Genomic DNA, 26,075 nt, shown 5'->3' on the forward strand with positions numbered 1-26,075 from the left:
CCTCCCACATTCCAAAAACATGCTAGGTTAATTGGTGACTCCAAATTGTCCATAAGTATGAATGTGAGTTTGAATGGTTGTTTGTCAATATTTGCCTGCGATTGGCTGGCGATCAATCCATGGTGTACCTCTTGCCTGAAGACAGCTGTGATAGGCTCCAGCACCCTCACTACCCTCGTGCAGATAGGGGGAGAAAATGAATTATCTACAGCGATATTGCTCCACATATAACAACGGTAAACATTAGTACATGTACAGAAAACAGCGCAGCAGATGGTGTTATCTCGCAATGTTAAAGAATCCTTTAAACTTTTCCTGGATCCAGATAGTGATCCGGGTCACACCCAAAATGCAATCAGTTCCTGAAAGTTTCATGCAAATCCATTCAGAATATTTCAAGTTATTTTGAACACAGTAAGACAAACCTCACATGGTGTGACCTTTATGTCTGCTAATGTTGGCCTAAATATTAATTTTTCACATTGCATTTTATTCCTGGTGCTTGTGTGAGCATATCTAGTGTATTCCTGTGTCTGAAAATCTATCTTGCTTATAGATGGATGATTCTTTTTTTTTCATTTTTTTGTTCTCCATGTCACCCTCGGGTACCTCGTAGCTTCTTAATAAATGGTGACACCATCTCTGAATTAGTTCAACTTTGATACCCTGGTCATAACCTGGTCGCAACCAGGTTGAGTTCAGCCAAAGTTACCATGGTGATACCGCAGCTTTAAAAGAGAGCTACCTACGCTGAACAGCAAGTCCGGCTTTACACTCAACACACCTCGCTAACCCACTAAACTTGTTTGGCAGAATACCCCTTCAGACTTTGCACCCACACCAATGCCTTTTCAGAAAAAGTCTCAGCCCACATTCTGCATCCTGCAATATAAGGCGCTACAGCCTCTTTCGGCATAAGGCCATTCCAGCCAGGATCAGACCAAAAGAAAGAAAATCTCAGAAAAAGGACAACAACAATGATGAACGGAGGAGCAGAGGACTCTAATGCGTAAACTTAAAGGATGTAGAAAGGCCAGAGTTTCAAAACAACCTGTTCTCACTGACCTAAAATGGAGTAAATGAAAGGCTAATACAGACACAAACGTTGTGTGCATGCTTGGACATCCAAACTTCTTCATCAGTGTATTTTGTATGTTGCCGGTGTTTATTGAAAGCCAGCTTTGGTGTTAAATGGGAACACTTTCGAAAATTCACTCTATTTATAGAAGCTCCTGAGTGAAAAGTTGTTCTCATTTGTCTCTGTCTAGATTTATCTCTGTCCAATGACGTCTTTCTATTTTTTTTTCCTTCCTACGGCCCATGAGACTAATTAGCAGATGGTATGAATGGAGAGGAAATGAGAGAGGCCAGACAAGAGAAATGGAGGATGAATGCTTTTTAAACTGCTTACATGGACAACATTGCTGGTAAATTGGTGGTTGAAAAATGTCATTTTGGCCACTTTAACCAGTAATTGTTGGCAACTTAGAGTATTATTAGGGAAAGTTTACATACATCAGGATGGAATATAGAACATTCTTTCAGAATAACAGAATAGGTTATTCTGACTGGTCACCAGCCAATCACAGGGCACATATAGACAAACAACCATTCACACTCACAGTCGTGGAGTCGCCAATTAACCTAAACAATTAACCTGTTTTTGGAATCTGGGAGGAAACCGGAGTACCCGGAGAAAACCCATGCATGCACAGGGAGAACATGCAAACTCCACACAGAGATGCCCAAGGGTGGAATCGAACTTCAGTCTCCCAGCTGTGTGGCCTTCGCGCTAGCCACTTGCCCTGTTGAAAGTTATGACGTATCGTAAATGTTTCCGCTATATTATTAGCGACATTCTGACAAACAGAAAGGCGGGGTACACCCTGGACTGGTGGCCAGCCAATCACAGGGCACATATAGACAAACAACCATTCACACTCACATTCATACCTATGGACAATTTGGAGTCACCAATTAACCTAGCATGTTTTTGGAATGTGGGAGGAAACCGGACTACCCAGAGAAAACCCATGCATGCACAGGGAGAACATGCAAACACAGAGATGTCCCAACCAACTGGACATGTCCCTCTGATGTACTCATTCCTGATCCTATCCATCCTGGTCACTCCCAATGAGAACCTCAGCATCCTCATCTCTGCTGGTCATCGCTGGTCTCACCACAGTTTTGTATTCCTTTCCTTTCATTTTAGCTGAAACTCTTCTATCACAGATCACACCTGACACTTTTCTCCACCCGTTCCATCTTGCTTGCACATACTGTAAAACAAAATGATCCTCCTATCAATAAGTAAGCCAGGTTAGTCTTAATAAATGTACAAATAAGAATCCAGTCAAATAATTGGATAATTAAATAACTGAATACAATTTGGAAAGCTGGCAAAAACATCCATATGCGCTTACATTTGATGAAAACAATTAAAAATGCAGAGCATGTCTGCAACACCAGATGAACAGGGAGGCTAATAAAAAGTCAAAATATGATAACAATGGTGTGTTTGTCTGCCTGTTATTAAGTCATTATGTGTGTGTCACTGTAGAAACGCCCTGAGGATTGTAGCCTTTCTTTTCTGTTTTTCTCCCTTCATCATTATTCCTGTTTGCATTCTCTTTTCAGTCCCCTATTATTGTTGAGGTCTTTGTCTAATCTTCTCCTATCCTTCCTTCTCTGTGGCATGCTGCGTCCCATGGAGCCTATCTGCCAGTCAAAACACTTTCCAGTTGTTGAACATGGCCAGCAACAAAAGGCTTAAGCTTGGTGTTTAGAGGAGATAGGACAACTCAGCTTTCAGTAAACATCCTGTACCTCAAAGCATAGGTTATCTATTTTTAGGCGATGTACATAATATTCGATAAGCTACAGAAGCATCACTTTGGAGAAACCCAAACCACCGCCACACAACCGATGCTGAGTAAACTTTTCTCTCAACAACAACCTCATCTTCGGAGTATAACTCCAAGTTATAACTCAATATGTTATTTCACTTTGAAAATGAATAACCCCAATCACGGTGGTAAGTTAATTATCCCTGTCAGACTTCCATTATAGCCACAAAAATAATAGCAGCCAATCAAAACCACTCAGTCAAAATAAACCATATGAAGAAAACAGAAACTACAGCATATTCAAGTTGCTTGGTTCTTAATTATACTTTTTTCCACCCAAATAAATAAAATAAACACCACCACTGGTGAGTATACACTCCTGATCAAAATGTAAAGACCAGTTGAAATTGTGTAAGAATGTGCATTAGAGCTCACTGCGGTTACAAGTAGATCTTCATAAATTGGGAGGGAGACAAAAAAGTGGAACCAATTTATTGCAAACAGCTGAAATAGGCTGTTGACAACAGCTGCAACGACTACAGCCTGTAAAGGACAAAATCTTTGAAAAATGTGGACTCAATGTATTTTTCTGTTAGGTATTTGATTTCTTGATGGCAAAGGCAAAAAATTCTTGGATTGTTTGAGCTGCATATGCAAAGCTTCTCGCAGCGCACCATTCCTGTGAGGTCATTTTATTATTAAGGATTATAAGAACAAAAAAAACCTCTTTGAAGGTCTTGTTTCCTTCATCGCCACAAATTTGCCAATTCGGAATATGCATGAGAGCACCAAACATGGAACATTTAAAGGTGTAAGAATGTATCCTTGATGGTCCTGATAGCTTCCAGCGTTACTGCCGTGACAAGGAGATCCCAGCTGAAATGTTTTCCACACAATACGGTGGAGGGGGTGCCATTATGATTGGCTTTTTTTTATCTGATATTGGCTTTTTTGCTGATAACCGATATTGTCCAACTCTCAATTTATGATTCCGATATCAACCGATACCGACATGTGTAACATCATATATATATTTCATTCATTCATTTTCTACTGCTTATCCTCACGAGAATCGCAGGCGTGCTAAAGCCTATCCCAGCTGTCTTTGAGAGGCGGGGTACACCCTGGACTGGTCGCCAGCCAATCACAGGGCACATATAGACAAACAACCATTCACACTCACATTCATACCTATGGACAATTTGGAGTCACCAATTAACCTAACATGCTTTTGGAATGTGGGAGGAAACCCACACATGCACAGGGAGAACATGCAAACTCCTCACAGGGATGCTCGAGGGGGGAATCAAACTCAGGTCTCCTAGCTGTGTGGCCTGCGGGCTAACTACTTCTTATATATATTTAATAAGCAGTATTATATATATTAATATATATATATTTATTGAATAAAATTGTTGGGAAAGATTGTTTCTCGCTTGTTTTTCTGTCAAGCCCCCTCCCCCAAGGTACAGACATTTTTTTTCCCACCCTCGATTCGAAATACTAGAGGATCATATTTATTCATTTATCTGTATTGTACAGACTGATCATGAAACTGAAACCAGGAAAATGCAACAACAGGAGAACATACAAACGAATTTAGAAGTCAAATTGCATGTTGAGTACTATAAATTTGTACATATTGGTAGGACTACATTAAAATGAAAGCCTGACAAATGAAAGCCCCCGACCCGCCGATCATAGTGGCCGAGTCTGGGGCATTAATGTCGGATCCTGCCTTACGGCCATGGAGATTGTCCGGGAAAAGCCGGCCAATTAACGCCACATACGCTATCCTGCCGTGCGTCCACTGAGGTGGGGAGCCATAGGAGGACGTCATCCGCTTTTTTTAAGACAATGTGAGTAAGAATGGTAGGCAGAATATTAACGCGCCCGCAATTTCAATGCAGCTGTTGAGGTCTTTATGAGCTCTGTTGTTGCTCGCCTTGTCTAAGTAGGCCTTAATATCCTCCCCATGGAAGATTTGAGGGACGCAGTGTTGACTGCATTTTGCTGCAATCTCCGAGAATGCAATGTCAATGCTACGTGCTCTACATCGGTTCTCATAAATGGAAAATCACAATACCGATATCAGATTTTTAGGCTGATGTCGGGTCGGTAATTAGCATTGGCCAATATTGTCAGACATCCCGACTTAGTTACATAAGTTATTTGTGAGTTTCTGTGTGTTGTTGCCACTATGTTTTAATAAATGCTATTCCAGTTTTTGCTGAGACAGTCAACAAAGATAAACATGCTGGGAGGTTTCCTCAAAAAGTCATGAAAATACAGTGACTTATGCAACTGGTTTGCATCCACAAAGACTCGACAAAGTGACATTTGAGCTGTCACTCAGTCTTGACATCATATTCAAATGTTTGGTAGGCTGAAGCTTTCCATGCTAAATTGTTTGGAAAAACTATTGGTGTGAGTTTTGATTCTTTCGTCAAAAAATAAACTGTGACTTTGAGGAAAGGACAAACAAAATGAATCTTCTTAAATGTGTAGAACAACAATAAAAAAATAATGCCTTTGTGTTTGTCTGTGAGTTCATGGTAGTGACACAAAGGGGAAAACAGGAAGCTATCCGATAAAGAAAGAAAGATATTCTCCAAGGGCGTATTGTGAGAGTTGTGATAGACACCTGCTGAAAGCGTGTTTGTGTGTGTGTGTGGGTGCGCACGCGTGTGTGTTTGTAAATCTTTGCCAGTGACAGAATCAGCACACAGGCTTTATGACCCTGCTCAGTGAGCTGGCCTCCTTCATCATCTCCAAACTTTTCATAGAGCAAGTGTTGTTTTTTTTCTTACCTTGAGTCAAATTCACAATATGGAATATGATAGCATATTAATATCTCATCAATATATTTTCCATAGCCATTCAATTATAAAATGCATACAGTAATATCTTATTTATTGTAGTTAATTGGTTTCAGCCATGGCCTTTATAAGTGGATTTCCACAATATCCGATTCTTTCTGAGTAAATGACATATTTTCATAGTCAGCTTACCTGTTTATGACCTACTAATACGGTTCAACATTATTAGAGCTTTCTACACCCTGTAGTCCCTTTTACACTGCATCCATCCAACCATTTTCTATACCGCTTATCCTCACTTATCCTCCGCGGGTATGCTGGAGCCTATCCCAGCTGTCTTTGGGGGAGAGGCGGGGGACACCCTGGACTGGTTGCCACTATTTAAGACATAAATGAGACTTTTAATACTATAAATAGGTCCCCTAGGGATGATGACTGGCGGTTAGACAAGAAATGATGTTGAGGATTCAGAGTTGAGTTTAGCTTGGCATGGATTATGGCTGTTGCATTGGTGTATTTTTTATTATTATTTTTTTTTTGGTGCGGGGGTTGCAGACCATTCAAAGCTGCAATAAAAGCCCATTGTTCCGGTAAACTGGTATTTGGTATTTCTGTGTCATTACGTTACTGACACCTAATGACCAGTGTAGAATACTACATATAATGTAATTTGAATGTGCCTTCTGAAGGCCTTATACTGGCTTTGTATTTTAGATCATTAGCTAAAAAATATGGGGAATTTGCTTCTGGATGCATATTGTGGCGAGGGACGAATATACTGAATAGGTGAAATATAAAATACATTGGGTGTATAAATAAAGGCACCCCTGTCTGTCTACTTCACCTCATCAATAACTGAAGTGTCTCAAGAATAGCGCCTGACACAAGTACAAGACTGCGTTTATAAAGAGTGTTCCTACATTGAACAGACAGTACATTATGAAGGCGCTTCAATCTTTGAGAGACAAATGGATCACTCTGTTTTACAATCGAGATTACAAAGCTCCAGTTCATATATTAATTCATTATCACTCTGTTCTGCTTAAGTATAAGCAAGAAGCACCACCGGTCCACATTGTATTTTTTTTAATCTTAGTGTTGAGCGTCGACCAAACCTCTTCAATGCAGTTTATCTTTGCCTACGCTCCCTTCACGTTTCCACCTCAGTGGCAATCACTCACTCCACTTGCATTTATTTCTGACATCCTAATTGAGTCATGTGTTGTCAGCCCTGCAGCTCTACTCAAAGCTCCCTTTCATAACTTGGATCATAGTGTGTGTGCGCGCGTGTGTGTGTGTGTGATGTATGTCCAGCAGTCACTCATGTCTAAATTTCTCTGTGGAGTGCTCATATATCAACCTCTGAGTGCTGCACAATAAATGGAATGAGAAGAAACTGTCTGACAAAGTTGGCATGTAGTAGAACAGTACTGTGAGATAAGAAAGTGAATATATTCTTTGTATCCGCTAGTCTGTTCAGTTCAGATTTATTAAAATAAAAAAAAAAAACATCTCTTTCATGAAAAATATATGGGTTCTTTTCATAATTTAACTCACTGGGAAATTCTCTTTATTTGAATGTACAGTAACTCTTAGCTGGCTAATCATTCACCATTATAAATACTGTATCAACATTGAAAAACTACTGTAAGACTCGACTTTCACGAGTCTTTCTTTAAAATAGATAGTGTAGGAATTTAAAATACCTTTATGAAAGACTCCCAAAACATCATATAACTGGACCAAAATTACATGGGTCTTAAAGGGGGAATTTTGCCCATCATTCACAATCCTTATGTGAACCATGAACACATATTTATTTGCCTTTTCCGTGCATTAACACAAGAAAACGAGTTGATTTCAGCTAGTTTACAATGCTGTCATTGGGATACACCAATTTTGACTATGAATTCCTTTATAAGAAATCTTTAACAACAAATGCATTAACACGTACACTGATGATAACATGATAACAATAGTTGCAGTATCTTGCCGTATTTCAATGATTTAAAACACTACCGAAACACTTTTTCTCAGCGCACTGATACACATACTTCTGGTGTTGTGCCGATAGCTTATATTTATAGGAGTTGTCTTCTTAAATTGTTGGCTTTTAACATGCAGCCATATGTGTTGGATACCGAATCCGATCGGGAAGTAGAGACTGGACAGGCCAAAGTTTCTCAAAAAAAGAGGTTCCATTAAGACGTCTCTCAATGGTAAGTAGCTTTAGCATGTTAGCGTTAGGTTTTCTACAGCAACAGTAACGTGTCATGTGATCATTACATGTTTTTTTGCGGGACTGCCAATGTTTAAAAAACTTTGGTACACCCACTGATTGTGGTAGGAAATGAATATTCACAACTCCACATTTGTTGAGCTTGTAATTTGCACCCTGCTCCTTAAATGCACACACTATAATGCTACACAGACAACCGGTTTTATTCCTTTACTTACACAAAAAAACGCCACTGTTAAGACGCCCTCTGAAACTTCTTTCAGGGCTCACTTCCAAATACGCGAACCTCATCATCTGAAACTTTGGCATCATTTAATATAAGAATACAACATTCTAACTACATTTATAGGTCACAAAAGTGGAAAAAAGCAAAATAGGTCCCCTTTATGATTGCCTATGTAGTGCAACTAGTACCACCCAAACTGTCTAGTAATAAAATAGTAAACTGTTTTGATTCAATATTTGCAGATTTAAGGCTGTGTTTATATCAGCACCATCTGTTGTACTCGGTTAGTCACAAATAACTTAATTGTCTTGCTCAAGGACATTGTATACATTGTATATTGACATTTAGACAGCTTGACTAAAGGCAATCCTCTCGACCTCACATAGCGAAAATAAATAGGAAGACAACGCCAAGGTAGAAGTTGAAACACATACTGATGAATAGCACTGCTGAAATGCTGTGTGTTCACATTGTCTGGTGTGTGTCAACGGTGCACAGAAGAAGACAAGGGACTATGTGCAGTTACATCCACACACACATTAGTGGAAACAGGGTCACTGAGTCACTATTATGATCATCATTTTGATTTACAACACATATCCAAAATATGGAATCACACTTACAACATGTTTAAGTGGTCTATCATTGTGTACCTCCACACTAGTTAGTTAATTTCCAAGATGCATACAATATTACATTGGCTTTATATTGGAGTCTCATGTTTACAGCTCACAGGAAGTAAAAAAAAGCAAAGCATATACAAACCTATTCATTCTCCGTATCACAGCAGTCACGAATACAAATGTCCATTTCCTGTGTTCAATATCCATTACTCACAAAAAGCTGGGGACATTAGGCCCCGGGCAAAACTCCAGGACAAAGCCAAAATGCATCACCACTCATCTAAACTAACTGCATTCGTATCCGTACTCGGAATGGGTGGAGTATGAACCGGAAGTGGATGTTGTTTAACTGGAAATGGGTGGAACTTAAAGCTGGGCTTAAAACCATACATTATTTTAAGTCTGGAATTGGGGATTTCATGAGTTGGTGATCCATGCAAACGTTGCAATAAACATGACAATGTGTTAGTTTTGTTAACTGTATTTTTCTCAAAAGCAACGTTCAGTACTACACACACTTTTCTAACTGTCTTATCACCAGCAAGCAAGCAGACAACAAGAAACACTGACTGTGACTGATGCACAATCGTGCCCACGGTCTTGTTAAAAACACGGTGTATTTTATGAAACAAGTTTAAGATTGCAAGGTGCATACTTCAACATATTGGTAGGGGAGTAATATTTTATGCCAACCATGCCACCACATGCCGCCCTTGTGTGTACCTACTGTACCTAATGTTGTGGCCAGTCGTGCTTTTACCAAGTAACTAGACATCAACCAAAATACAGATGTATTAACTGCCCAACATGTTGCCCAAAACAACCACATAGTCATATGTTTTACTCTCAGCAGACTCAAACAGTGGGTTTAAACTGTTGTTTCAAGAAATACAAAGGCTTTGTTAGTATATTCAGTAAAATGTGGGGATTGTAGCATTTTGAAGTGCTCACTATTTCAGCTTAATGTTCTGTTGTGGGGAGCTGGCTCTCATGAAGGCGGACTCATCTTTTCCAGCTCCTCTCTTGGTTTGCTTCTCACAACACGTATTTTTAAGAGCCTCTCTCCAGATTGCTCTCAAAATCCAAATCATGGAATGGTGTCTCCACACAATTGACAAAATCTACTTGACGAGAAGTTCGTTTTCTGGGGAACCTGTCTACCCTGACGGAATGACCCAAAGAGGGGAAAGAACACGCATGACATTAAAACTAATCCATAAATGACAAAAAAAAAAGTTGCAGTTGAACAACAAGTACAAATAAAAGACATAAAAAAACAAACACACCATAGTAGAGGGCAGGAAAAGAGAATCAGAAAGGGGAAACAAAGGCAAGCATAAGGAAGACAAAGAGACAGAGATGATAGATAAGTGCTAACTTCAGGTTCACTCTGGCATTGTCACAACAGAGTATGTGAGTGTGTGTATGTGACAGCCATGTGATCTAAGGTCTTCAGTGTCACTACACTGCCTGTGCTGCCATAGCGGGCCATTCATCAACTCAACATCTGGTGCCCTTGCAACAACTCTCTCCCTCTCACACACACACACACACACACATACACACAATGTTTGTTCGATGTCCTCCATGTCAGTGTTTCCCAACCTTTTTGTCTAGTGTACCTTCAAAGCCTTTTTTTTGTCATATCATGAGAACCCCCTCAAATAATTCTCCAAAAGCACACGGTAACACAACTGGTGCAGCGGTGCCACAGGTTATCGTCTTCCTGTGGAAAACAGTTGTAGCGGACACGTTCAATTTTATTGTTTGGCTAGTATGAAATGACTGAGAATATTTACTTAGCACAGGGGGTCTCAAACACACGGCCCGCGGGCCAAATGTGGTCTGCAGGACACTAGTTTGAGGCCCCCGCCTTGATATGAATGTTTAATGTTAGTGCGGCCCGCGCAAGTTTGATATGGATGCTGTATGGTATCATGTACCCAGAAAAAATTATTACGTTTGATTAATGTTCATGTTAAAGGTTAAATAACTGTTAATAGTTATCCTCCCTATCCGTGTGGAAGTGGTAAGTTTTTGGCTATTTAAGTTTAAAGGAAATAACTTGAAGGCTACCGTTTAGGTCGCTAGCTCTCTAGTTTGCGAGTTAGCATGTGTCTCATGACCCTGCAGTTGCGCAATATGTTGTAAATAAAAAAAGAGTATAAATGTGACTATAGTCGTGTTTTGTCATGTCTATAGGGCTCTAATAATGCTTTGTTCATTTTAATCTGAAAAAAATAATTTGTCTACCCACCAACTACATGTGGTGTTTTAAGTTTTTATTATTTGTCGTTTTATTATTATTATTATTATTATATTTATTTATTTATTACTGATTGATTGATTTTCTTTATTCTTGATTTGTTTATTTTTTTATCATCTTATTTTGTGTAGAAAAATAAAAAGTAAGATATTTGAGAACAGTGGAATGTTTTATCAGAGCTTTTCTTGTAGAAATTTGGAACCAAAGCGTAGTTTTTTTTTTGTTTTGTTTTTAATAAATGTGTTTTTTTGTTTAGTTTTTTTTTAAAAAACCTGATACGTCCCAGTCTTTTAGTAAGATTTGAGTAAGATCAGAAGGTCCTGACCTTATTTTGCCTTATATTCCATTAAACAGAGTTGCTCATATGAATATAATGAAACCCTGCACATCGCCCTACAACCTGTGATTCTCAAATAGTGGGGACGGTCCCCTGGGGGGAGGGCAGTGAACTGTCCAATCATGTGTGACAAAAAATAAATAAAAACCGCTACCCTACAACACACTTATTTTGGCAACAATTTCATACGTACATATCTCTTAGGCTGCAACAGTACATTGTTTACCTTTGGGTAAGATCTCTGCAGCAGAAGCTATCCCGTCAGCGAAAGATGTTTCATACCACATGAGACACAGCAGTTTGACAATGGATCCTGGAAAAATTTGTTTTTTTTTTTTGTTTTTTTTTTTTTCCATGTTTTTCTCGATCAAATGTGTTTACTTTTGAGCAAACTGAAGTTCAAAGATTAAGCAGCATAGAAAATAGATGGATGGTTCTCATTCATTCGGCAAATCAACAATTTCATTGGCTCATTTTGAGTGACATCATCACATTTACTGCCACCTTAATTACGCCCGCAAACCGTCGTTGCGATTGGTCAGCGAGCATGATTATATGTTAGTATATTTCCAATTCACTTTAATTGTTCACAGGTCAGGGCTGCACGGCGGATGAGTGGTTAGCGTGCAGGCCTCACAGCTAGGAGACCAAAAGGAGTTAAATTCCACCCTTGGCCATCTGTGTGCGGAATTTGCATGTTCTCCTCGTGCATGTGTGGGTTCTCTCTGTGTACTCCGGTTTCCTCCCACATCCAAAAACATGCTTGGTTAATTGGTGACTCCAAATTGTCCATAGGTATGAATGTGAGTGTTGGTCTATATGTGCCCTGTGATTGGCACGCAACCAGTCCAGGGTGTACCCCGTCACTCACCCTCACTCCATTTCCAAAACCTTGAAGTCATCTTTGGTAGTAAACTCACCTTTGCCCAACACATTAAAACAAGTCATTAAAAAAGCTTTTCACCACCTCAAGAGCATCGCCTGCCTTCGCCCCTCTGTCTCTTCCCCTGTATGCTCCTAAAACACTCATTTGCGCATTCATCACATCAAGCATTGACGACTGTAACAGTATTCTTTATGGCACACCACCAATCTCCTTATTAAACTCTAATACATTCAAAACTCTCACCTCTACCCTTTCTCGAGACCACATTACCCCTGTCCTTCAGAACCTCCACTAGCTACCTATCCCTGACCATATCCGAAATACTCTTACTCACCCATAAAGCAGGGCTTCACCCCCTCGTGACAGCTCTCTTAGTTTCCTTCTTTGCCTCTGTTCCAGTTTCCATGCCCTTATTTTGGTAACCACTTCCTTTGTTGTTCCCTTCCGTTTTCCTTGCTCCTGCTCTTTTCACGCACCTGCTTCTAATTTCATTATCCATATTTAGTTCAGGTGCGTGCTCTTTCTGTTGTGGCTTCATTGTGAATTGTCTTTGTGTTTGGTTTGCCTGGTAGTTGCTGTCTGCATAGCTTGAGTGCCATTAAATTCCTTTTACCTGCATTTTTGGTCCTGCTCTCTGCATCCTGGGGTCGCATCGCATAGCCCGCAAGCCCGGACGTGACAAATCTTGTCACATTACAATCTTTTAACCTGGTCTTATGTATGGACTTTAACTGTTCTGTTAACTGTTCTGATCTCTGCTTTTTGGTTTTCACTTTCTAGTGTTACACTTGTAATTTTACCATGTAAAGCATCACAGAATTTTGGAAAACCCTTTATAAATAAAATGCATTATTATTATTGTTATGAATTTTCGGCCATATGAGCCACCATAGATAACCAATCTTGATGCGGTGTACAAATAATTTGGACGGCCACAGAAAGAGTATGTAGTCAGCATTTTATGCTCAACCTCACATCACCATTAAATTAATACACAATTTCAATATATGGCTTTATCCATTACATTGAAACATCTCAGCACATTCTGCATACAGTACTGGTAGTTCACTTCATACAAGGCTTGTCCCACTTATGGTGCCAACCAAAAAATAAACAAAAAAAATGGTCATGGGTAAGTTAAAACCAAACAACTACTATTCTATACGGGTCACAACAAGAAAGTGTTAAATCATGAAGTTTTTCAAGGCACAAGCAAACTGTGTGCAAAGAATGTTGGTTATTCCAGTGTCAGTACAAAGAGAGATATTAGATGTACACTGCAACTGGGCGTACATTATCTGTAAAATCAGTGCACATATGGACTTACTATACTGATTAGCGATGATATCTTCTCACCCCACCCACTGGGACGGACTGGCACAACTGAACAGCAGAGCTGTGGGGAAACACTACATTGTGAGATTAACTCAAGATGGTAGTTTTTATACAAAGCAGAGATGGTATAACAGGCCTTGCAGAAGTATAAAGAGGTTGACCTTTGCAAGAGACAAGTTAATCCAAGCGTCATAATGATACACTTCATGACACATACTGTGTGGAAAAAATTGTAAGGAGACGTGACCCTCTATTGGAAAGTTGCTTGAAGGAGATTGGAGCTGAACCTTCACATTGATTCCCCAAGGAAGTGGGAAGAAATGCTGGAATGCCAGAGTCAATAGTAATAGAGCTAATTACAAAGAATACAATGGGATGCTATTGAGGACAGCCTGCCTCTGATCGATTGACCAATACTTCACATGCAAGATAGAGAGAACTAAATGTAAATAAAATAAGTATTGCAGAATGTTATATACAGTCAGTGCATGCAATGTGTGTGTTTAGTGGTTAATTTTGCAATATTCAACATATGACCACTTACAATAACTCACACACCATACAATTTACCACTATTGTCTTCAGTGAATTTAACCAGGTATGGTTTAGGTCCGAGCTTGGGAACAGCTAACAAGCAACAATCCGACATGAGCAAGCACTTTGTAAAGCCTAGTTAGTGTATGTAAGTATGTGTAAACCGTGCAGGCTTGCGTGCCAGGAAAACTAGTTGTGTCTCATTCACGTGAATGGGTTAACTTTTGCCCCACCTCGGGTAATTTCTGTACCGTCTTGGATCTTCCTTGTGAATTTCTGTTAATGATCGGTGGTGACAATGCGGCAACAATGAACGTCACACGTACTATTGTTGTGCACTAGAAGTAAACAAAAGGTGTCAATAAGATGTGCGGGGCGTGATAATTTCATGCCAATGCGCACCATTTTTGTCACAAATTTGTGCCAAAAATTTGTAATCAGAACGCAAACAGTGGTCAATATCATGTTCACAATTTCAGGTGTGCCATGAATAAATAAATGTGTTGCCATGGACAATTGCGGGACAATGCGGAGACAAAATCCGAGCAGGTTTAAATACCGGTTATGCATATTCAGGAACAAAGGATAGAGACGAACACGGAAATACAAAACCAAATAAAAGGATGGGGGAGGGATGAGAAAAGAACTACACGCAATAGGCTAAATTTACATCAGAACCATACTCAATGCATATAAGGGAAAAAGGATTTACTTTTTCGGGAATAATATTGTTGGTTATGCCATAACTATGGGTTCTCATGGGGCTCATGTAAGTTAATTGGCGACTTATACATGCCTAATGCGGAAAGAAGTGGTATTATAAGACTTACTTGTTTGACAAGACAAGACACAATTCTCAACAAAAGGAAATGGTTCCAATAAAAGGACAGAGGAAGAGACCTATTTTCAATTGTTACTTGACTTTTGTGCATCACTTGTATGGCTGAGAAGAACATCTTTCTGATGAAATACAATTATTCAGCACTGTCAAGACATACACATCCGCTGTCCCCCTCTAGCATAGCTACATCACCATCTTTCTCCTTCCAATCAGTTTCACTTCTAGCCATCCGGTGACATTTTTCTGCCCAGTTGAAGTCATATCATTATTCCCTCCTATGCCTCTATCTGGCCAACTATCCCACCTTTTACTTTCATCTGCCCATTTCCGATTTTTGTCCTTTCCCGAGCCCCTTTATTTCCTTGCTCCTGTGCATCGTACCGGCTGCAACCCCTGCAACCATACCTCATCTCCTCTGTTCCAAAACAAACCTTTCCGTCTAATTAGACATGAAATGAGAGGGAGAGACAATGCCAGACAGAGGATGCAGAAGAATCAAAGATCAGATTTCAATTTGGAAAAAAAAAATCAACCACTCAGTGTTATTGACTTGTAAGAGCAGGCAGTAACTTCTACTCCAGAATGTACTGTATGGTAAGCACACTGCTCATTATCACTGATAAAACTCTAGCACTGCTAATCCAGCCATCAAGTTAAGTATATATGCATCACTTCATGATGCATAAAGTAAATCATATCATCATGAATATCCAACTTTATAAAAGACACTTTTGCTGCATAAGACACGGTTACACTTGATACTTTATATAATGCTTCAGGTCGGGTGTGCCAGGGAATCAGATATGTTGCAGATCATTGAATGCAGTCTCTTTTTCTCCCCTCACATCCCCAAGACATTTAAGAACAAAACAAATCACAGTAAAAAGACCTTCGTCATAATGATTCTGTGTGGGAATTCAGTGAAATTTCTGAGGCGAGATTAAAAAAATATATTTTTTTCTTGAGTTACGATGTCGATTTGCCCTTTCTCACGAACCCTTTGTCGTAAGATTGTGTGTGACTTTACTGGTTAAATAAAACAAAAAAAAACAACAACAACAAAACATTGAATATGCATATGAAAATAGCATTTGTGGATAAACTGAAAGCTCCGTGCTTCTTTTGACTTTGTCTGAGGTCACTGGTTTGATCATGTCTCTCTTGTTTGCTTTGCTTGTATAAAGGAAAAGTTTGTGTTTTGGTGGTCTGAGTTCCAAGGAAATTGCCTTTTTGATTTTGTTTCCCATGGCGGTGCAACCAGTGTGAGGGCAGACACTTGTGAAGCATCAGATAATGTTGTGCTGAAATGAGATGGAACTGTGGATGTGGGGTGTGTCTGTTTATATGTGTGTGCGTGTTTATGTGCCATCTTTTAACATTCTTCTAAACCACCTTTCTCTCCTTAGTAAGTTGGGGAAAAAATATGATCCAGGAGTTGACCATACTTGTCAAATGCCCAATTCTATTACATTAGCTGATTGTAGTAGCCACAGATTTAATTCCATGTATATACAAACATGTAATTTTATGCTTTACATACAGTTAATTATGTCATTTTACACTCAGGTGTCGGGAATTTTGCAAAGGAGGTGTATTTGGTGCCACACAGTGGCCGAGGAGGAGACCTGGGTTCGATTCTCCGCTCAGGCATCTCTGTGTGGAGTGTGTATGTTCTCCCCGCGCATGAATTTTCTCCGGTTTCCTCCCACATTCCAAAAACATGCTAGGTTTTTGGCGACTCCAAATTGTCCATAGGTATTAATGTGAGTGTGAATGGTTGTTTGTCTATATGTGCTCTGTGATTGGCTGGCCACCAGTCCAGGGGTGTACACCGCCTGTCACCCGAAGATGGGCTCCAGCATCCCTGTGACCCGAGTGAGGTCTACTATGTTGGATATATTGGTCTGTAATGTAAAAAAAATTATAAAATATTGAATTTATTAAAAAAATACATCCTACTACACGGTAATTCACTTATCACCATGCCTCAAATACCATATATGCTGCATCAGAGCATCCCAAACAGACTCAATGGGTGCCAATGGGATGCTTCCAGGAATTGTGTACAGATCCTTGCAACATGCATTATCACGCTGCAACATGAGGTGATGATCACGGATAAATGGCACAATTGTGGGCCTCAGGAGCTCATCACAGCATCTCTGTGCATTCAAAATGTCCTCAATAAAATGCACCTTGTAGAATTAGTGCAAATTTTATGATGGCAACTGCGTGACAATAGGATTATATTTCTGTTATTTTTTTCCAAACAAATCAGAGGTTGACTAGCGTCTGGGAATGGATTCTATGAGTTTCTACCATATTCATTTTATGTAAGAAGGGGTTATTGTCATTGTTACAAAAACAGCAGACAAAGTCGTGATGTTCTGGCCTCATTAATGACAAGTTTATGAGATGCAGGGCAGGGTTGAGTATAAGGCTTAGATTTGTTCAAGCAGTCCTGGTTTACAGTGATATCAGCACAAGTCAACAGTTTCTATGTTGTGCAAACTGATTATTTTAATGATCATCTTGCATAAAATTTGTTTAAGCATCACCACATTCATTATTTTGAATGTCCGGTCTTCGGGCCAAGAACAGCTTGATGATGTTTTGTTCAGCGTGGTCCCCGTCATCTTGCATGCTCATCAGAACCATCTGTATTTTTTTTATTTGTATCTACAAACATGTTTTTAAGTCAGCCATCCTAGTCCCATGTTAGTTAGTAAGTAATAGGTGTTAGTAAGGCCATTTTAGCAGCATGCAACTTGGCAAGTCATTTAGTAAGTGTGCATCACATGGGGTCATCTTGTATTTGCCAAGAATACTAAACAGCATACAAATAATAATCACAGCAGCATCACAACTTCAATGTTTTTTTTTTTATTTATGTCTGAGTTAGATCATCGCTTTCTCACTTACTGCTCATACCGATACGACATCTCCATGTGTGTTGGATTCCCTGTTCATGCGGCTGTGTTTTTAGGCTGTGATAAATGTCCACTTCAAGGACAGCAGCTTACTCCTCTCCGATTGGTTTCTCTGCTGTTCTTCCCCTGTCGCTGGCATGCCGCCAAAAGTCTTCTCAGCACTCTATCACGTCCGTGTCTTTGTGTGTGTGTGTGTGTGTGTGCTCACTTGTATGTATACTGCCTATGGTTTCTTCTCAAATCATTATCAGCTCCAGGTAATTTTTTTTTTCCTTACAGTATTTACTACAATAATATATCCGTTACTGTTGTTCTCAGCAATAGCCTAATGAAAATGCTAATAGAATAAAACATGAAATTATGCATGCAATAATTATGACTAATGAGGAAAAAAAATATGTATCAATATTAAATGAATACCGGCATTGCTGTACAATGAGTGAATTACATTAGTATCGGATTATATCAGCCTCAGTCTTGGCACGCTGATATAAGCAGTCAGTTTCAGACTCCGACCCAACACGTGATCACAGCCCACGTGTTAAACATGGAGTGGTAGTGATGTCAGACTGTGTATATTTTTCATTAAAATCAGAAAAAGACATTGAAGCTGAATGCAATACATGTTATGCACAAATTTCCCATGGTGTCACAGAACTGGGGAAGTTTAATACGACAAAACTCATCATGCATTTGAAGCAGCGTTACACAGGAAACCACAAGATGACAATAAGTCATTAGCTATAACAAGTAAAGTTGGGTTTAAATGCTGAATTGAGCACCTTGAACCTCAGTATATTAAGCCTAGCTGCCACTCCCAGCTGTCTGGACTGGTCGCCAGCCAATCACAGGGCACATACAGACAAACAACCATTCACACTCACATTCACATTCAATTTGGAGTCGCCAATTAACCTAACATGTTTTTGGAATGTGGGAGGAAACCGGAGTACCCGGAGAAAACCCACGCATGCACGGGAAACTCCACACAGAGATGGCCGAGCAGGGAATCGAATCGGGTCTCCTAGCTGTGTGGCCTGCATGCTAACCACTCGTCTCTTTGAGGGGAAAAAAAATCTCATAAGAACCAAGCCTGAGATGATAGTAAATAAATTAATGTAATTAATTATCTAATGAAAATAGTTTGAAATACAACATCTCTCTAAACAATGCATTTCATGTTCTTTTGCATTCTTCAACAAAAAATGGAAGAACTGACTTCACATTATCGCCTGTCTCATAGAAAAACAAAAAATGTGGAACCCAAACATCCGGCACACCAGTTCTCCTGCCAGATGTTTTTGGCTTTAATTCCAGACATCTGGCTGAGATTGCACCAGTTTCTACCATGTGAGGGTTAGCAACATACCCTCTCTGAGCATCATCACTCTTTAATGCTTACTCTTTTTCCTTCCAGCTGTTGCCTCCTGCTTTTTCCTATTTCTAACCACAAATGCATGATCTTCGTTATATGGGGTCTGCTGCATGATCGACACTGTGCCTGGATGGCTTCTGTGTCACAACCTTCTCTACCTGTTTTTTTCTGTCCTCCAACTCTCCTTTTCAATCTACCTGTTTCAGCTTCTCCCAACGCCCTTCTTGCTTGTCTTCTGTCTGTCTCCCCTTTTCTGTTCTGTCTACTCGCCAGCAGAGCTCGAGGGTCCAAATCTGCTGGAATTCACTAGTTTGCCAGGTCTATGTGTGTGTGTATGTGGGTGGGTATGTGTGTCTGTGTCGATGCACCTCATTACACAGTCAACATCTGTCTGATATGCGTGTGCAATTTCAGTTCCACATAAATGTCACACGGCCCAGCAGATGCCAGTTAACCACCTGTAGAAATAAACAACGCCCATGTGTATTTACGCAGAAATGTCCCAATCACTTAAATTGTTCTACCTTGAGTTTTACATTATTTGCGTACAAAAAAAAAAAACATGTTCATGCAGTGATGAAGATGCAAACTTGTGATGCAAGACTGCTGATATTAAACGGGACCTGCAATGGCTGAAAACAAGGACGTTTTAAAGATAGATAGACTTTCTTTATTGTCATTGCACAATAACACAGCAGTGAAATTGCCAATGAAATGTCGTTGCCTGGCTCCCGTATAATAATAAATAATAATGTGGAGAATAAATAGATTACATCAAATATGAACAATGTACAGCGTAAACAGTAATTAATTAATTAACATAAAGTAAAAAAAACTATGTTTTGCTGTAATTCGTGGCACCTTGTGTTTTTACCCCCTCCTTTTGACTCCTTCATCCCAGTCCTTTAACTCCTACTAACTCCTACTAACCTGTGCTCAATTCCCATGTTGATATTCAGCAACCTGGTGTTTTCTTCTATGTTGTGGCATGTCAGTTTTGAAGATTTTCTAAATTTAATAACACTGCCTGCTAAATGCTGCTGTTTGCCCAGCTCCAGGCACCGGCAACAATGACATAATTGCCTCTCTTGCTTATATTCCCCTGAGTATGTCTGGGAAGTTAAATAGCCTTCTTTCGTCTTCCTTTGCTTCATTCCTTAATCCCCGCTTTTAAGCATTGTGGCAAACCGGGTACGCTCTCACTGTCATGGTGGCAATAAACATGAAGCTGCCCATTGGAAGGCTGTAAACAATACAACACAACTGTTAAAAATTGACAGTCCACCTGCCAGCTTATCAACAAACCATTGCTGCCAAATTGCCAATTTTTATAAGTAAAAACATAAAAGTTAGTGCAGCATCTAATTAGACCTTCTGGGTCCAAACCAGTCAGGTAAACATGCAATGTATTCTCGCTTGCAGGCACACACTCTATCTTCTTTGAAATGTGCCCACACACACACACATATACACGCACGCGCGCGCACACACACACACTGTGATTAAAGACCAAGGCCATCTGGTGCTGTGAGGAGGGTGAAGGGAAAACACAATCTCGGGTTGATGCAAGCCTTGAGACATGTCATTTACATGTCTTCTCCCTCTCTTGCCAGCTTTAACATTTCCTGTTTGCCACCATGTAGCATAACATCAGTGTTACCCCGGGCTCACATCAAATCTGTCGCGACTCCGTTGGGACCGATTGAAAACAATCGCTCTGTGCGCGGTCCAGCTACGGCACAATGGAAAAAATATGTTTATGGGGTTGAACTTTTTTTCAGCACTCTTTAGTCAAGCTGTGGGTATCTGGAGTGAGTGTGAGTGGTACTGATCCGGACTGGATCAGGACCAGAGCAACAACTGATTCAGTGTGAGCCCGGGGTTAACCTTCCTCATCTCATCCCTGCCTCATTCAATACCACATCAAACCAAATAACCTAATTCTTTCATTCATTTTCTACTGCTTACGTCACGAGGGTCGCAGGTGTGCTGGAGCCTATCCCAGCTGTCTATGTGCCCTGGACTGGTCGCCAGCCAATCACAGGGCACATATAGACAAACAACCATTCACACTCACATTCATACCTATGGACAATTTGGAGTCACCAATTAACCTAGCATGTTTTTGGAATGTGGGAGGAAATCGGAGTATCCGGAGAAAACCCACACATGCATGGGGAGAACATGCAAATTCTGCACAGAGATGCCCGAGGGTGGAATCGAACTTGTGCGGTGCATCCCAAATAACCTAATCTACCTGATTAATTAGTTGGTCAAAACTTTCAGGGTTTCTCAGTCTCATATAGCATCTATCGGTCGTGTTGGCTCAGTTTGGGATTGAATTTCCAGACTTCTAGTGAGGTAAATCAAAGGGAAGCCCAAGAAAAAACCCGTCATTATGAGCATGTAGTTAGGCTTTGGCTACAGTTGCTACAGTATCATTTTCACACCGACTGGCAACATATGGTCTGAGTCATTACCTGTAATATGGCATAATAGCGGCTTCCAGAAGAGGCACATGTGTAAGTGCATGTCGGTGAGTGTGTTGTTTGTGTAGCTGGCTGTACATAATGTCAGTATTGTGATTAGGCAGCAATCTAAGCCTAACAAGCTCCGGATAGAGGACACCTCCATGCAACCCCCCAGTAGAGAGCACGCTGGCATATTCGGTATCTTCATCCACATGCTTGTATGAACATCGCAATTGGAGTTTATTTCAGGTCACATTGTCAGTGATAGTTAGAGTTTCATCCCTGGTGCTTTGCCAAGGCCTGGTCTTCACTGCAACCATCTTGACTTTTACTATTGTAACTCCTTACTTTGGCCTTGAGCAGTCCTCCACTCACCAACTCCGACTGGTCAGAAAATGTCTGCTTGCCTGATCACAGGCTCTAAAAGGCACAAACTTATTACTTGCTTCTCTCCACTGGCTGCCTGTTATTTTGACAATTGCATTCAAGATTACATTCAAGTTTTTAAATCTGGTCATGGGCTGACACCACACTTCAACCAGAGCTTTTAGGTCCAATGATCAGCTTTTATTAGAGTGTCTAGGCTGAAAACACTTTCACAACTAAAAGATAAATAATTCCAATTGAAGTGAAAGTGTTATTTAAATAACAAAAGAAAAAATATATACAGTGTATTCCATCCATCCATCATCTATACTGCTTGTGCTCACTCGGATTGAGGTATGCTGGAGCCTAACCCAGCTCTCTCCAGGTGAAAGGCGGAGTACACTCTGGACCAGCCAATCACAGAGCACAATACTGAACGTTATATATACATTTCACTAGTTGGAGCCAAGGCCCACCAAATGGTAAACAGCCAGGTCTCTACTTCAACCATGTTGTTTTATTTCAAGTTCATTGTTGTCATATGGAGTGGTTTTATGTCAACTCTGTTGTTGTCCAAATGTGTGACATATTAAATTTAACATCCAGATGGACCATTTAGATTCAATATAAAAAAGTGAGGGCTGCACAGCGCACAAGTGGTTAGCATGCAGGCCTCTCAGCTAGCAGACACAAGTTTAATTCCACCATCGGCCATCTCTGTGTGGAGTTTGCATGTTCTCCCTGTGCATGCATGGGTTTTCTCTGTGTACTCCGATTTCCTCCGACATTCCAAAAACATGCTAGGTTAATTGGCAACTCCAAATTGTCCATAGGCATGAATGTGAGTGTGAATGGTTGTTTGCCTATATGCGCCCTGTGATTGCTGGGATAGGCTGAAGAGGTGGTAGAAAATGAATGAATTAATAACAAAGTGAGCTAAATATTCTAAATTAATTGGATTAAAAAGTGTGACTAAATTTATACATTTGGCAACCCATAATGAAGACACAAGAAACCTTGACCTGAATTTAGTGACTTGCAGCATAAGGTCAATAATTGCATGACATCTAAAAATCACTTCCAACGAACATTTCCAGAAAGTCTAGAGCGGAATTATTATAAAGAAACATAATTTCCTTACATCTGTGCATCTGTGATCAGTTTTATGTGAAAATGAAAGCTCCAGCCCATGCTGTGCAATAAAAGTTAATCATAAAGTTGTTAAAAAAAATAACTCAATAAAAAACATAAACTGGTTGGATTTTGCTTTGATATTGCTTGTAAGATAAAATATTAAGTCTTTAAAGGGGACCTATTCTGTTCATTTTCTGGCCCTTTGTATTGAGTTGTGGACTTCCATAGAGCAGCTATGTACACACCATAACCAGCATAGAAACCTTTCTAGATCTTCCAGAATCTGCACCTCTTCCAGCTGAATTGTGGTTTGTTTCACTTCCACCCACGCCCAAGTCCTGTCCCAAGTGGACAGAAGGACTCCTGGTGTTGTGCTGATAGCTGCCGAACACAACTTTATAGGAGTTGATAACATTTTACATTTAACACTTTTAACATACATCCAAATGTGTTGGATCCCAAATCTGATCAGTCCAAAGCATTTTAGCGTTAGGTTTTCAACAGCATCTGTAACATGTAATATGGTTATCGGTTATGGTTATCAGGTTTTTTTTGAGACTGCCAATTTTTTAAAAAACTTCGGTAGACCCACTGATTCGACACAACCAAGTAAGGCTGGAAAGGCATCGGGCTTCAGCATGTTTTTTGGCTAGTCTAGCTACATACTACCCATGTTCACAAAACAGTCCAGTGTGAAATGCCGTTGACAGATTAAAATATTTGAGAGATGAAACTTGGTCCTTACTTATTGATGTCATTTTTGAATGAAATGCCTTATTTGGATTGGAAGAACTGACTGTGTGTACCCCTCAAGTTGGATGTACAAGCTTTTTATTCTATTCATCAGAAATCAGACTTTTTTTTTTTCACTGTTCCGAGCAGTGCATGTCAGCAAATGTGCATCAATAAGTGCCTAAATGGAAGCTTCTATCAACAAGTAAACGTTTACGCTGCATTCTGGACACTATGATGGGTAATGCCTGGTAATGAGTGTGTGTATGTGCGTTCTTTAAGAGTATGGTGAGGCTTTGGCACGGTTTTCGAAAGCCATGCCAACTGTTAAGCCTTGTCTTTCTGCCAGAGCCTGCTGTCAGCACCACCTGTGCCATGAAAAGACTCATATCTCCGCAGCCATGCTCAGAGATGCAACATGCTTCATGCAGTGACATTTTAAAAGCAAGTCAAAAGGTGTGAAAAAGGTATAAAGAGTAAGGAGTGGAAATCAGAGGGTAGTTGAAGTGATGTTCTTTAGGGATATACAGGGGGAACAATCTAAGCATTTTGAAGGAAATTTATTTACAGAAACATTAGAAAACAACATGGAAGTCTGTGATTTCCTTGAATGCCATATTTTATTTCTACAGTCTTGCAAGCAGACCAGATTTGTTGATACCTTTGAGAATCTGTAAAACAATAACAGACTGAACATTTTTCATCCCCATCTTTGCCCTCCTGCTGCCTTTCTTAGCTCAACTCCCGTGTCTCAAATTCTCTTGGTGCCACAGAAAGACATAATCTTATAAGGTTGATAAATCTTATTTTGTTTTATTTGTCAGTGTATGCTTTTTTTCATATAAGCCTATTTGCAAGGAAGTGTATGTGCTTCTCCTGACCAGCTGTGCCAAAACAAAGAAGTGAGGAAATCTCTGAAGACACAAATACCATTTACCTGTGACATAAATAAAGACAATACCACTGGGATGATGATGCAATGAGAATCAAGTGATTTTCCAAATCTTAGTGGCTTCTTCACTTGGACCTACTGTAGCTTTTAAGGGATGGAGTGAGGAAGGGGGAAACAAAGGGGAAGGGCTTAGGAGTAGAATTCGGATTCTGTCTAATTCTGTTTGTAATTTAGTAACTTTTTATGAAAATAACTAGTAACTCATTCATTCATTCATTTTCTACCACTTATCCTCACGAGGGTCGCGGGGGTGCTGGAGCCTATCCCAGCTGTCTTCGGGCGAGAGGCGGGGTACACCCTGGACTGGTCGTCAGCCAATCACAGGGCACATATAGACAAACAACCATTCACACTCACATTCATACCTATGGACAATTTGGAGTCGCCAATTAACCTAGCATGTTTTTGGAATGTGGGAGGAAACCGGAGTACCCGGGAAAAACCCACGCATGAACATGCAAACTCCACACAGAGATGGCCGAGGGTGGGATTGAATTTGGGTCTCCTAGCTGTGAGGTCTGACTAGTAACTCAAATAATGTAATTTTTGTATATGAATTGTCCCAAAACTGATTAAGTTATATTACAATAATTCCAAAGCCATCATGCCATAGACAAAGTGAGAGGCGTACATCCCCACATAGTCCTGGAGGACGTCTGGCAGGTGCAGCAGCTGTACTAAAATAAAGAAAAACATGTTTTAAACCTTTTAAGCCAAACACAGATGAATGCCAAAGGCAAAAAAAATAATAATAATATGTATATCATATGGGGAGAACAGAGAAAGGAGTGTGCAGAGATTAGATTGATGAGAAAATGGAGGTTATAGCTGTAGATGAGTTTTACTGTTGGACTAATGTACAAAGTTTAATGTATTCTTTTTCAGACATGGTACAAATGACAATACATTTTTTGTATTTATTTGTACACTCATTTAATGTAACAAACTAATTTGCAATAAAAAAAATAAAATACAAACAAAGAAAAAATGATTGCAGTCACACATGGAGAATCAGCACTACTCGTTCTGTAGATTCTTACCGCACTAGAATGTCATTAATATGAAGCCGTCCTTGTCTCCAAGACTATCCCCATTGGTGCTGAATAATTATTCTCCTGCTCTCCAATGTGCTGATTACACTCACTCTTCACAGAACACAT

General features: G+C 39.9%; 1 protein-coding gene across 2 annotated transcripts in view; it reads right to left on the bottom strand.

The window, feature by feature from the left end:
- The window catches only part of LOC131098453 (zeta-sarcoglycan), a 246,017-nt gene that overhangs the window by 107,314 nt on the left and 112,628 nt on the right, over positions 1 to 26,075 (bottom strand). The window contains exon 1 of one of the 2 annotated variants that reach the window (XM_058045964.1): positions 12,580 to 12,763. The exons of the other annotated variant lie outside the window; for it this stretch is intronic. The gene's annotated coding sequence lies outside the window, so the exon portion shown is untranslated. Of the gene's footprint in view, positions 1 to 12,579; positions 12,764 to 26,075 lie in introns of those variants that run through there. 2 annotated transcript variants of the gene reach the window in all.

This window comes from Doryrhamphus excisus, chromosome 1 (assembly GCF_030265055.1).
Source record: "Doryrhamphus excisus isolate RoL2022-K1 chromosome 1, RoL_Dexc_1.0, whole genome shotgun sequence".
Taxonomy (NCBI): domain Eukaryota; kingdom Metazoa; phylum Chordata; class Actinopteri; order Syngnathiformes; family Syngnathidae; genus Doryrhamphus; species Doryrhamphus excisus.